Source organism: Schistocerca piceifrons, chromosome 3, assembly GCF_021461385.2.
Source record: "Schistocerca piceifrons isolate TAMUIC-IGC-003096 chromosome 3, iqSchPice1.1, whole genome shotgun sequence".
In the NCBI taxonomy this organism is placed as follows: domain Eukaryota; kingdom Metazoa; phylum Arthropoda; class Insecta; order Orthoptera; family Acrididae; genus Schistocerca; species Schistocerca piceifrons.
The window spans coordinates 291,179,430-291,192,604 of record NC_060140.1 but is presented as its reverse complement, the minus strand read 5'-3'; the positions used below and the strand labels follow the sequence as shown (position 1 = coordinate 291,192,604).

Sequence of the window (13,175 nt, the reverse complement as noted above, 5' to 3'; positions counted from 1 at the left end):
AGGGAAATCAGAGCTCGCACAGAAACATATAGGTGTTCGTTTTTTCCGTGCGCTCTTCGAGATTGGAATAATACAGAATTATTGTGAAGCCGGTTCGACGAACCCTCTGACAGACACTTAAGTGCCGATGTAAGTGTGGATGGTCTTTACCCGCCATGACATAAGGTCTGCCCGGTATTGGTTCAGCTATGGTTGTTATTTCGCATTTCTGCATCACAATTACACCACCTGCAGTCGACTTGGGTAACCTTAAAGGTAAAGAAATCTCAGTGACGGATTTGTTGATCAGCAGACGTACAATGGCTAGTCCACGTTCGAAGTCAGCTCTCCTGGCCGACCCATTCAGCAGTTATCGTATGTCTCCTAACAACACCATATTCCCCGCTTCCTTTTATACTAACGGTACAGCTCTGTGATATCAAGTGGTCAACTCCGCATTACGCGCGGGCGTTAAAATGGTTCAAATGGCTCTGAGCACTATGTGACTTAACTTCTGAGGTCATCAGTCCCCTAGAACTTAGAACTACTTAAACCTAGCTAACCCAAGGATATCACACACATCCATGCCCGAGGCAGGATTCGAACCTGCGACCGTAGCGGTCTCGCGGTTCCAGACTGTAGCGCCTAGAACCGCTCGGCCACTCCTGCCGGCACACGCGGGTGTCCGGATAGTTTTGATGAAATAGTATATGTATCATTTCCCACGCAAATCTATGTTTACAGAGTGTTGCTACTTTTCTGTAACTCGAAAACAAGTCAGAGTATGTAACTACGAAAGTAATGTGTAAAATTATCATATTAGAAAGTTTTGCTGCGGTGCATGAAAAGTTTCATCATTAAACCCCCATGCGCAAGAAGGTCATAACTTTCGAAACACCTCTGGATTTGTTGGTAACGCCACCTGGTGAGTGAACGTGGCCGGCCGGGGTGGCCAAGCGGTTAAAGGCGCTACAGTCTGGAACCGCGTGACCGCTACGGTCGCAGGTTCGAATCCTGCCTCGGACATGGATGTGTGTGATGTCCTTAGGTTAGTTAGGTTTAAGTAGTTCTAAGTTGTAGGGGACTGATGACCTTAGAAATTAAGTCCCATAGTGCTCAGAGCCATTTGAACCATTTTTTTTTTTTTTTTTTTTAGTGAACGTGGCAACCTTTTCCTTTTACGTATTCGACATGTATTGTCAACAGACAGAGTTGTTCTCCACCAAAACTACGGTCCGGTAGTTTTGGTACAGTGCATAAATAACGTAGCAAATGGTAGGTTTACCGGTAATACCGGTAGAATTGGTTGGGAAAGGAACAAATGAATGTGTGGGAGAGGAACTAGGAGCCGATGAATTTTTTTGTTTTTTGTTTGTTTTGTACATAAATAGAACAACACATAGTTCAGTGTTAGTCCATTGTGCATTTTACATGCTTACAAAATATAAACTATATTTTATAAGTAATAAAAAGTAGCTGCTCGCGTAACTCCTACGCTTTTATGCAAACAAGGCAATTACTTCTGGTACAAGTACAGTTTACATGCACAAACACAAAAAAAATCTGTACAGCTGTTGCTGTTTTTTTGTACTCGACAGAACTTTCTTCATCGTGATCAAAGGCAGGTATTTCTTGTTATTATTGATTAGTGCAAAAGTTGTTTAGCAACGATGTTTTTATGTAAGCTTGACAAAGTATTGAAGCGATGTTTAATTTTTTTAGTCACTTGCGTTTACTAGTGCTATATGATAAACCAGTATATTTTTTATTTTTATGGCAACATCCCTATGCTTCGCGTTAGAAATCAACCACACAGGGGAATTACTGTGTAGAACAAAATTGTTCTGTAGATTACATGCCTCTTTATATATCCTTACTATGTTTCTATGCAAACAAAGCGATGGAAGGAGGTAAGGCATGATAGGTACGCAACACACCTAGCGCACAAAAAAATGTTTAGATGTGCGTGAAATCTTATGGGACTTAACTGCTAAGGTCATCAGTCCCTAAGCTTACACACTACTTAACCTAAATTATCCTAAGGACAAACACACACACCCATGCCCGAGGGAGGATTCGAACCTCCGCCTGGACCAGCCGCACTGTCCATGACTGCAGCGCCTTAGACCGCTCTTTCTTATCGCTGTATTTGGTCGTTTCGGACGTCAAATGATATCCGTTCAAGTTCTTTTGTTGATATTTCCACTCAGTTTTTTATTACAGAGGCCAACCAGCTGTCTGACCGAACACGCTGAGCTACCGTGCCAGCTCGGATATGTAGACAGATATGTACTGGAAAAGGTGTTACAGGTCTGTTACTGTGCATTTTATCAATATTAGTTCTGATTAATATGGTAATGGTGAAAACATACTTTTCTAAGCAGAAAAAATCTGGTGAATTTATCAAGAACTTCATTGAGGAAATATTTGACTTAAGAGTAAATCCCCAGCACCTTAATAAGATTTCATTGTCAGTGACAGCGCCGCTAATATATGCAAGCCATTAAAATTGTTTCAGCATTATGTATGGGTTATACCTGTTTTGAACACAACCCTGCAGTATATTTTCGTTTACGCGTATATGAGAAATAAAGTTTTTGTAGTTGACTTCATGATTCATGTTGCCAAACACACTGTATACTGGTACTTTGTGAATAAAACTGGTGATATGAATTCAATACAGAGGAGACTGAAACAATAAATAGAGACTAGGTGGAACAGCTTGCTTAGGATGCTACTATGTGCTTGTAGGCAGTATCTGCATGTAGGCAGCACTATAAAACCATGGAGGTACTAGCCGAGAAGGGTGCCTCTGTGAAATGTACTGTTTACGGCAACGACCCTGTAAATAAACTCGTGACTGTTCAGGGCCATTCAAAGATGCCACAGAAGCGCTCGAAGGCGAGAAGTGTCCTACAGTTCATTTTCTCGTGTTACTGGTCTACAAACTGAAAAGTCATTGTAACGCAGTGCCTGAAGATATAGATGTACCGGTACGTTTACATTACGATAGACCCAGTTTTATTGTTTAATACACGCTGTGTGTCTAGTAAATGAAAATTATACTTAATTTGCAAAACTCTAGTGTCAATGTCGTTGGTACAACTGTCGTATTACCGTCTATTCAACGCAGATACTACGAGCGCTGAACGAGCGTTGTCTCCGTCTCACAGAGGAGTAAACCGAAATTGGGACGTTGTACACTACAGAAACATTTCAATGGCTGATCTTCTGATTATTAAAAATAGCGTCCTTCTCTGATAGATAAGGGACTGTCAGTCAAATTTGTTATGAAGTATCAGTTGTAGATAAACTAGAACGAAATTATAACATGGCAGAGATATCTCAGTTATCTAGTTTCTTACCCTGTTTTCTATGATATCTGTAACTACCGGGTATTTATAATTAAAGTGCAGCTATTCAGGGAGGTCCAGTGTGGGCTGTAATTACCATATGGCAGCGAAACTTGGGAAATATGTTAATACGTTAATGTGAAATCGGTGTAGGCTGTAAAACAGATTAGTTCCAGTTGTGGCCACCACGTGCATCTGGCGCTGTCACTGTTTGTACGATGGTATGACATCCACGCTGTCATTTGAGAAGTCATAACGTGAGTGAACAGTATGGCTACCGAGAAGAGAGCGCATGCTCTGTTAGTTCAACTGGTTTAGGTAAATGGCAGCAAGTACAGTGCCATTGAGAAAGTACCGCCGACTGGAAAGTCTGAGAAGAGGCCCAATGTCATTAAATGGTTTAAAGATGATGCTCATAAAATTCGAAAACACTGTTTAGTTTTGTGTGGCACGTGGGAGAGGAACGCGTCCTGTGCTGGTGGAAATTATTGATGAGATTGCTACAACTGACCATGAACCACATGCCGCGGGTTGTTCTAGTGCTCGTGCATTGTCACGAGATTTTTCCATCCCATGGTCAACTGCACAGAAAGTTTTGTGATCACTTTACGCAGGTACGCGTACAATATCCAGATAGTGCAGCAACTGAAACTTCATGATCCGGGCGTAGCAACGTTCTTAGTGGGCACAGTGAATACACAGAACGGCCGAATTTGAGGTACTGTTACACCGCGTGCTGTGTACGAAGAGCCATTGCACGTGTCGTATATACCTGTACGGTGTGGATTCGCAAGCACCTTCATTCTCAGTAAGTTCTTCTTTGAAGAGGTTACATCCAGAGGGCCTGTCAGGTGTACCGTGACGTCTGCACGTTACCGAGACGACCTTGTACAGCGTGTGACTCTTACTTCGGAAGAGCGCAACTGTTTGGAAAGCACCTTTTTCATGCAAGATTGGGTAATACCTCATGTTGTTCGGGCAGTGAAACATCTGTTTAATGTAACCATCTACGAACGTGCTATCTCCAGAGGTTTTCCGGATGCATGGCCTGCAAGATGACCAGATCTGAATCCATATGACTTTTGGCTCTGGCGATATCTATTAGAATGTGACAAGTTCAGTCTCTACCTGATCTGAAGCCACTGTACCGGAAAAAGTTGCTCAGATTCCACCAGAACTGCTGCGAGCAGCTGTTTATCGCATTGTTTTGTGGATGCAGCATCGCGTCGACGTGTCCGGTGCCCAAATTTAACAAATTGTGTAAGCGGCGGTTTATAATAAAATCAATATCATGTCGTCCTCATTGTTTGCCCTTTTCTAGCCACGTACCCTTCCTTTTTCAACACATACGGAAACATTTCTATGCGTATTTCTGCATTCAAAAATGGTTCAAACGGCTCTAAGCACTATGGGACTTAACTGCTGTGGTCATCAGTCCCCTCGAACTTAGAACTACTTAAACCTAACTAACCTAAGGACATCACACACATCCATGCCCGAGGCAGGATTCGAACCTGCGACCGTAGCGGTCGCACGGTTCCAGACTGTAGCGCCTAGAACCGCTCGGCCACTCCGGCCGGCCTTTCTGCATTCACAGCAGCAGATTTCCACCTGGTGGCCAAAATTGGAACAAATTTTTTCAGCGTAAATCGATTCCGCTTTAACGTATTACAGTAACTTTCAAGTTTCGCCACGTTGCGATAGTTACGACCCACACTGGACCTCTGTGAGTAGCTGCCGTTTAATTACGACCACCCGGTATTTATCTACAGGGTTGCCGAGAGGAGCCGCACTCACAATCCAAAAAAATGAAGTGTCTGGTTTCGGAGTGACTAGACTGTGGGGCCCCATCATACTCAATCTAGTCCGACGACGATCCGCTTGTGAGGTGGAAGGGAAGCAGTAGTCTCTTTCTCAGTCTATCTAACCTACGATGTTGTGTGTTCCAGCCTCATATGTAACTAGCGAAAGAAATTCCAGTCAGCATGGAACCTTATCTTGTACATGCGAAAAGGACTTGTTTCGAAAGAGCAGCTGAAATTTGGACAATTCACAGTAATTACAACGCTAACACAGAATAATTTGAAGACAACTTTGTCCTGTTAGATTTCTAATTTATTATGTGGTAAAACTGATATATGTAAATTTGAATCAATGAAGAACATCTTGTTATAAAAAAATGTAAATTTTTATTCCGAGACCTAACACCATTACAAAATTTGAGAGTTACACTGTTTACAAATTTTCTTTATTGTATAAAACGAGCTATTTCCTCTTTTAGATCTTAATGATGTCACCATTAGGCGCAACCATGGAGCAACATACCCCTACAGTGTAAATTGCTGTCGCCATTAGGCGCTATAATGGAGCAATATGCCTCTACAGGATAAACTGAAGTGAGTGTAGTTCCATCAGCTGGAGCGAATATGACAGAAGCGACGCCAGTCCGCAGACAGACACACACGGTGTCACTGAAGTAGCGCGCCAGGCCGGGCGGTCCCTGGTCTCTCATGGCGCGGCGCCTCGGTCGACCACAGCCTGACCCACCGAGCATTCACACTCGTGCACGCCAGCGTTTTATGACTGAGTTTTTGAAATTCCCCGTAGCACACAAAAAAGTTCCTCAAAATGATACTATTTCAGCAACCTTTCCCCAAATACCTTAACCTACCTATTCTTTTAAACTATTATTAGTTGGTGTTGGCGTCTTGAAGATGGTATTTTGTGTTCAGAGCTGTAAAATTGTATTTATCACAAAATTTACATAAACAAAAAGTTTCAATTTGTAATTAGAAACAATAGCCTCATCATAAATAAAAAATAAAAAAAAACATGCTGGACGGGCGCCCCATTTGCTTTCTTCATTGTTCTATTCGTCCACGAGACTCAGAGGGCCATAGACATGCCGTGTTTCTTGACTTCCGCAAGGCGTTCGATACAGTTCTCCACAGCCGTTTAATGAACAAAGTAAGAGCTATGGACTATCAGACCATTTGTGTGATTGGATTGAAGAGTTCCTAGATAGCATAACACAGGATCTCATTCTCAATGGAGAGAAGTCTTCCGAAGTAAGAGTGATTTCAGGTGTGCCGCAGGGGAGTGTCGTAGGACCGTTGCTATTCACAATACACATAAATGACCTTGTTGATAACATCGGAAGTTCACTGAGGCTTTTTGCGGATGATGCTTTGGTATATCGAGAGGTTGTAACAATGGAAAATTGTAGTGAAATACAAGAGGATCTGCAGCGAATTGACGCATGGTGCAGGGAATGGCAATTGAATCTCAATGTAGACAAGTGTAATGTGCTGCGAATACATAGAAAGAAAGATCCCTTATCATTTAGCTACAACTGGAAGCAGTTAATTCCATAAATTATCTGGGAGTACGCATTAGGAGTGATTTAAAATGGAATGTTCATATAAAGTTGATCGTCGGTAAAGCAAATGCCAGACTGAAATTCATTGAAAGAATCCTAAGGAAATGCAATCCGAAAACAAAGGAAGTAGGTTACAGTACACTTGTTCGCCCACTGCTTGAAAGTTGCTCACCAGTGTAGGACCCGTACCAGATACGGTTGACAGAAGAGATAGAGAAGATCCAACGGAGAGCAGCGCGCTTCGTTACAAGATCATTTAGTAATCGCGAAAGCGTTACGGAGATGATAGATAAACTCCAGTGGAAGACTCTGCAGGAGAGACGCTCAGTAAGTCAGTACGGGCTTTTGTTGAAGTTTCGAGAACATACCTTCACCGAGGAGTCAAGCAGTATATTGCTTCCTCCTACGTATATCTCGCAAAGAGACCATGAGGATAAAATCAGAGAGATTATAGCCCACACGGAGGCATACTGACAATCTTTCTTTCCACGAACAATACGAGACTGGATTAGAAGGGGGAACCGATAGAGGTACTCAAAGTACCCTCCGCCACACCCCGTCAGGTGGTTTTCGGAGTATGGATGTAGATGTAGTTGTTTCACTGGCTCACCACCTATATCTCACTTCACAACTCAACACCTCTGTTCACTACACTACTGCTCCTCCGAACATGCCTCGGAAGGCCCAACGGTAACGACCGGCCCCCGAGTCATCCTCAGCCGATACGTATCACTAGATGCGGATATGGAGGGGCATGTGGCCAATATGCTGCTCTCCCGGCTGCTGTCAGTTTTCGTGACCAGAGCCACTACTTCTCAATCAAGTAGCTCCTTAATTGGCCTCCGATGGTCTGGGTGCATTCTAGTCGCCAACAGCGCTCGGCAGATCCTAACGGTGATCCACCCAAGTGATAGCTAACCCGTCAGCGCCTAACTTCGGTGACCTGACGGGAACCGGTTTACCACTGCGGTAAGACGGTTGGCTCCACTACGCTGCCGTGAACTCATGAAATTGTGTGTTTTACTTACACCTCGTGACTGCTCATAATGGCCCATCTCTCATTACCTAACATATAATTTCAACAAACTGTACCAATTCCGAAGTGTTTTCGAGAGAACCTCAGTGTTTGAAACAGCATATACTCATACGACATACGCTGTAATATAAAACCTTTCAAAGGCAGGCCTCAACTAAAACGACGAAATACCATATGGCGTCTTCTCAGAACTCGATACGACCACAAAGTCAATAGACATCCCAAACGGTCGAAACGTAGCATGTGCACATCATTGTGATGTCACGGAGCGTTACTATCGCGGAGAGCCTAACATCTTCCACAAAAGGAATGCTGTATCGTTTGATTTGAAGAGAGGGAGTGATATCGACTGAATATCTAGAAATTAAATATGTGTGTTTGAACTAAAACGTCAGAGATGACATTAGTGGTAAGGCTAGTCTGATAAAATACTTCCCAATTCCCCGGAATCGAAATTTCTTTCCCAAATTTTCCCCAGGCTTTCCATTTCCGCAAAAGTTCTCCAATAACTGCGAAAAAAAATCAATCTGGAGTAGCTGGGGCACACAATTCCCTAGCGCAGTGCGCTCTAGTGACGAGCGTGCAAAATGCCCTTTTGCAGACCTCTTATTGTGATCACGAAACAGGAAGTCTTCCACGTGGGTATTTGTTCCGACACCTGTATGCGGCTGCACTTTATGTCACAGGTGGTGTTCGAAGCTAGTTTCTACGAACAGAAAATATTGACGTTAATTATTGACTAAACCGTTACCCAAACAAAAAGAAAACTAAGAGAAATTGTCGTCTGCAAATTATCTATACTTCTTGCAGGCGACATTGCCATTCACATTGAAAACTCACCCAATATAGCTGCGTGTTGTTCTTGTTGTGGTCTTCAGTCCAAAGACTGCTTTGATGCAGCTCTCCATGCTACTCTATCCTGTGCAAGCCTCTTCATCTCCGAGTAACTGCTGCAACCTCCATCCTTCTGACTCTGCTTACTGTATTTATCTCTTGGTCTCCCTCTACGATTTTTACCCCCATGCTTCCCTCCGGTACTAAATTGGTTATCCCTGATGCCTCAGAATGTGTCCTACCAACTAATCCCTTCTTTTAGTCAAGCTGTACCATTTCTCTTCTCCCCAATTCTATTCTGTACCTCCTCATTAGTTACATGATCTTCCCATCTAGGCTTCAGCATTCTTCTGTTGCATCACATTTCAAAAGCTTCTATTCTCTTTTTTGTTTAAATTGTTTGTCGTCTCTTTTCAATTCCACACATGGCTACACTCCAAACAAATCCTTCCAGAAAGGGCTTCCTGACACTCAAATCTGTACTCGAAGTTAACAAATTTCTTTTCTTCAGAAATGATTTTCTTGCCATTGCCAGTCTATATTTTATATCCTCCGTACTTCGACAGTCGACAGTTGTTTTTCTTCCCAAATAGCAAAACTCATCTACTACTTTTAGTGTCTCATTTCTTAATGTAATTCCCTCAGCATCACCTGATTTGTTCGACTACACACCATTATCCTCCTTTTGCTTTTGTTGGTGTTCAGCGTGTCATTTTGCGCCTCAAAACCAAGAGCTTTGGAACCTAAATTTCTCGCCGAGTGCAGTGCAATGGTTTCGCTCATACCTGACGTCTAGCCAGCAATGCGTCATGTATGACACCTTCTTTGGTGTGACGTCATAAGCGAGTGACTGCGTGTGAGATCGCTCTTTAAGTTTTTATATATTTTTAGGTTTCAGATACATATTTTAACGGTTTTTGTGATAACATTTACTATATAAGTGACGTATTAGTGGTTTCTTCATTCACCTCTGCCTTTCTTGTGTTGTGACCTGATATTTGTGTGTGTTTCGTATCGAGCAACGTAACCTCTTACCTGTGTTTACATTCCGCGCTGACCAGTTGCAGCTGTAGCGGCGCATCGAAAGTTAAGTACTAATTAATTGTTTGTGTATAGTGGTTTATTTAGGAACTTTAGTAGTCTTCAACCGGCGTTCTTGGTGTTTTCTGGTGAAATAATTTCAGAAGAACCTTTTGGGAACTGTTTTCAGCTTCGTTACTGTGTCATTAGACGTTTGATTCTCTTTCTGCATTAGTGTTTTGTTATATTCACATTTGTTGTTTATTAATACTGTTAATAATAGTAGTTACTTCCCTTGTAGAGTAAGTTTGTGATTATTGTAGTCAGGTTTTTAACATCTTCTTATTGTAGTAGCGGAACTTAGAAAAAGTAAAATTTTACCATGAGTGAGAAGTGTGGGCTTTGCCGTAGGTTCGTGAGTAGTGGATTGCGGTGTGAGACTTGTTCGAAGTATTTTCACTGGGGGGAATGCAGTGGGGAAGCCAGTGGGCATTCTGGTGAGATCCTCTCCTGGAACTGCAGGTTATGTAGCAAGAGTAAGTTGATAGAAGAGCAGGAGCGTAAGATCTGTGCCATTCAGGTGCAGTTGAAAAACGCACAGGAGGAGCTAGATAGGATGAGGAGGGAGAAGGAGGTTGGGGAATGGGAGCTGGCTGTTGGCAAGAGATTTGCTAGGAGAAGAAGATTTTCAGATAGTTTTACTATTGGTGTTTGCAATAGATATGACCAACTGTCAGAGTCTAGTGGAGAGTAATCTCTAGTAGCTGTAGATGTAGGAAGTATGCAGCAGACCTCAGTAGTTACGGTGGCTAGAACAGTTGCAAAGTCGAAGAGGAAGAAGAAGGTTCTGCTGTTAGGTAGTTCTCATGGCAGAGGTGTAGGCCAGCAGTTGCAGGAAGTGCTGGGGAATTAGTACCAGGTCACCAGCACTGTGAAGCCTAATGCAGGATTGGCTCATGTGACTCTTAACATAGGGGGGTTATGTAGGGATTTTACTAAAGAGGATCAGGTAGTGATTGTAGGTGGGGCTGGTAATAGTATTGATAGGGATGGGGACTATAACATAGACGGTGATCTGGAAAAGATAGCCACTCAGACTGGCAACACGAATGTGCATTTCGTGGAACTGTTTCAGCGTCACCGATCGGCCTCATCTTAATACAGCCGTCAGGCGTAATAACATGAGACTTGGGGGTGCGCTGATGACAGAAAGCATGGGTCACATTTCAGTGGTGTCGGTGGAGTCTATCAGCAGGACGGGTTTCACTAGACATGGCCTGCACCTCAACAGGTATGGGAAGGGGAGGTTGGGAAAGCTTATAGGTGACAGCATAGATGGGGTTGGTGAGATCACTCATTGGAAAATTCCAGCAGTAGTGGGTGTTAGAGCTGCTCCTTTTTTAGATTGAAGTCAGCTGATAGGTATTCCTGCTTAAGGGAAGTCTCTCTAACAAAGGAACCTCTTTTGACAAAGCTTAGGTATCCGAGTAATGAGGGAATTAGTATATTTCATCAAAATATACAAGGTATTAGAGATAAAGATAGTGAACTGCTTATAGATGTTGACTCTGACATTATTGGTATATCTGAACACTTCTTAAATAAGGAGACAATTCAGAGGCTTCCTTTACCAGGATACAGGTTGGCTGGCAGCTTTTCGAGGAGCTCTTTGCGGTGTGGGGGAGTAGCCATGTATGTGAAAACGGCATCCCATTTGAGTCAATTGTCGTTTCAAAGTACTGCACTGAAAAGGTGTTTGAATGTTGTGCAGGTGTGGTTAAATTTAACGGAGCTAAACTTCTAACTGTTGTTATTTATAGATCTTCAGACTCCGATTTCACAGCATTTTTGCTAAAGCTAGAGGAGGTTCTTGGTTCAGGAAATACAAAAAGTTAGTTATATGTGGTGACTTCAATATTAATTGTATAAGTGATTGTGCAAGGAAGAGGATGCTGGTAGACCTCTTTAATTCATATAATCTTATGCAAACCGTATTCTTTCCAACGAGAGTGCAAGGGAACAATAGAACAACCATAGACAACATTTTTGTTCATTCCTCATTACTAGAAGGGCATTCTGTTAGCAAAAAGGTGAATGGCCTTTCAGATCATGATGCACAAAATTTTAACTCTAAAAGATTTTTGTGCTGCAACACGTGTTAAATATAGTCATCAGCTGTTTAGGAAAGCTGATCCAGTTGCTGTAGAGACCTTTGTAAACCTTATCAAGGAACAAGAGTGGCAAGATGTTTATAGCGCTGATACAGTAGACGATAAATATAATGCTTTTCTCAAGACTTTTCTCATGCTCTTTGAAAGTTGCTTTACGTTAGAACGTTCAAAACAGGGTACTAGCACAAACAGGCAGTCTGGGTGGCTGACTAGAGGGATAAGAATATCTTGTAGAACAAAGTGGCAATTATATCAAAACGTTAGAAAGTCAAAATCTAAATGCAGCAGCCCATTACAAACAGTATTGTAGGGTGCTTAAAAATGTTATTAGGAAGGCAAAAAGTATGCGGTATGCAGATAGAATAGCTAAGTCTAAGGATAAAATTAAAACCATATGGTCAGTCGTAAAGGAAGTGGCTGGTCTGCAGAGACAGGTCGAGGATATAGAATCAGTGCGTAGGGGAATGTCCGTGTTACTGATAAGTCGCATATATGTACAGTATTTAATAATCACTTTCTGAATATAGCAGGTGAACTAAATAGAACCCTAGTCCCAACAGGGAATCATATAGCGCTCATAGAAAAAAGGGTTCCGAGACTGTTACCTGAAATGCTCCTCCATGATACTGACAAGAGGGAGATTGAGTTAATAATTGAATCACAAAAGACCAAGAACTCTCATGGAGATGACGGGGTATCTAGCAGAATACTGAAGTATTGTTCTATGTATGTTAGCCCAGTACTTAGCCATATCTGTAACTTTTCCTTTAGGAGTGGTCGTTTTCCTGACCGATTAAAGTACTCGGTAGTGAAGCCACTTTATAAAAGGGGAGACATTGATAATGTTGACAGTGTTAGACCTATTTCTATGCCATTGGTGTTTGCTAAAGTTATCGAGAAGGTTGTGTATACAAGGTTACTGGAGCATTTAAATTCACATAATTTGCTGTCAAATGTTCAGTTTGGTCTTAGAAATGGTTTAACAACTGAAAATGCTATATTCTCTTTTCTCTGTGAGGTTTTGGACAGATTAAATAAAAGGTTGCGAACGCTAGGTGTTTTCTTTGGTTTAAGGAAGGCTTTGTGTTGACCACAAAATATTACTGCAGAAGTTGAACCATTATGGAGTAAGGGGAGTAGCTTACAATTAGTTCGCTTCTTACTTTAAGAACAGAAAGCAGAAGGTAATTCTCCGCAATATTGAGAGTGGTAGTGATGTTCAGTCCCAATGGGGCGTTCCCCAAGGGTCGGTGCTGGGGCCACTGCTGTTTGTTATTTATATAAATGATATGCCTTCTAGTATTACAGGTGATTTAAAAATATTTCTGTTTGCTGATGACACCAGCTTGATAGTGGAGGGTCTTGTGTGTAACATTGAAACAGTAACAAATAATTTAGTTCAT

General features: G+C 42.1%; 1 protein-coding gene across 6 annotated transcripts in view; it reads left to right on the top strand.

The window, feature by feature from the left end:
• Positions 1-13,175, top strand: part of LOC124788188 (DNA ligase 3) — a 637,556-nt gene that overhangs the window by 621,626 nt on the left and 2,755 nt on the right. The window lies entirely within an intron of this gene.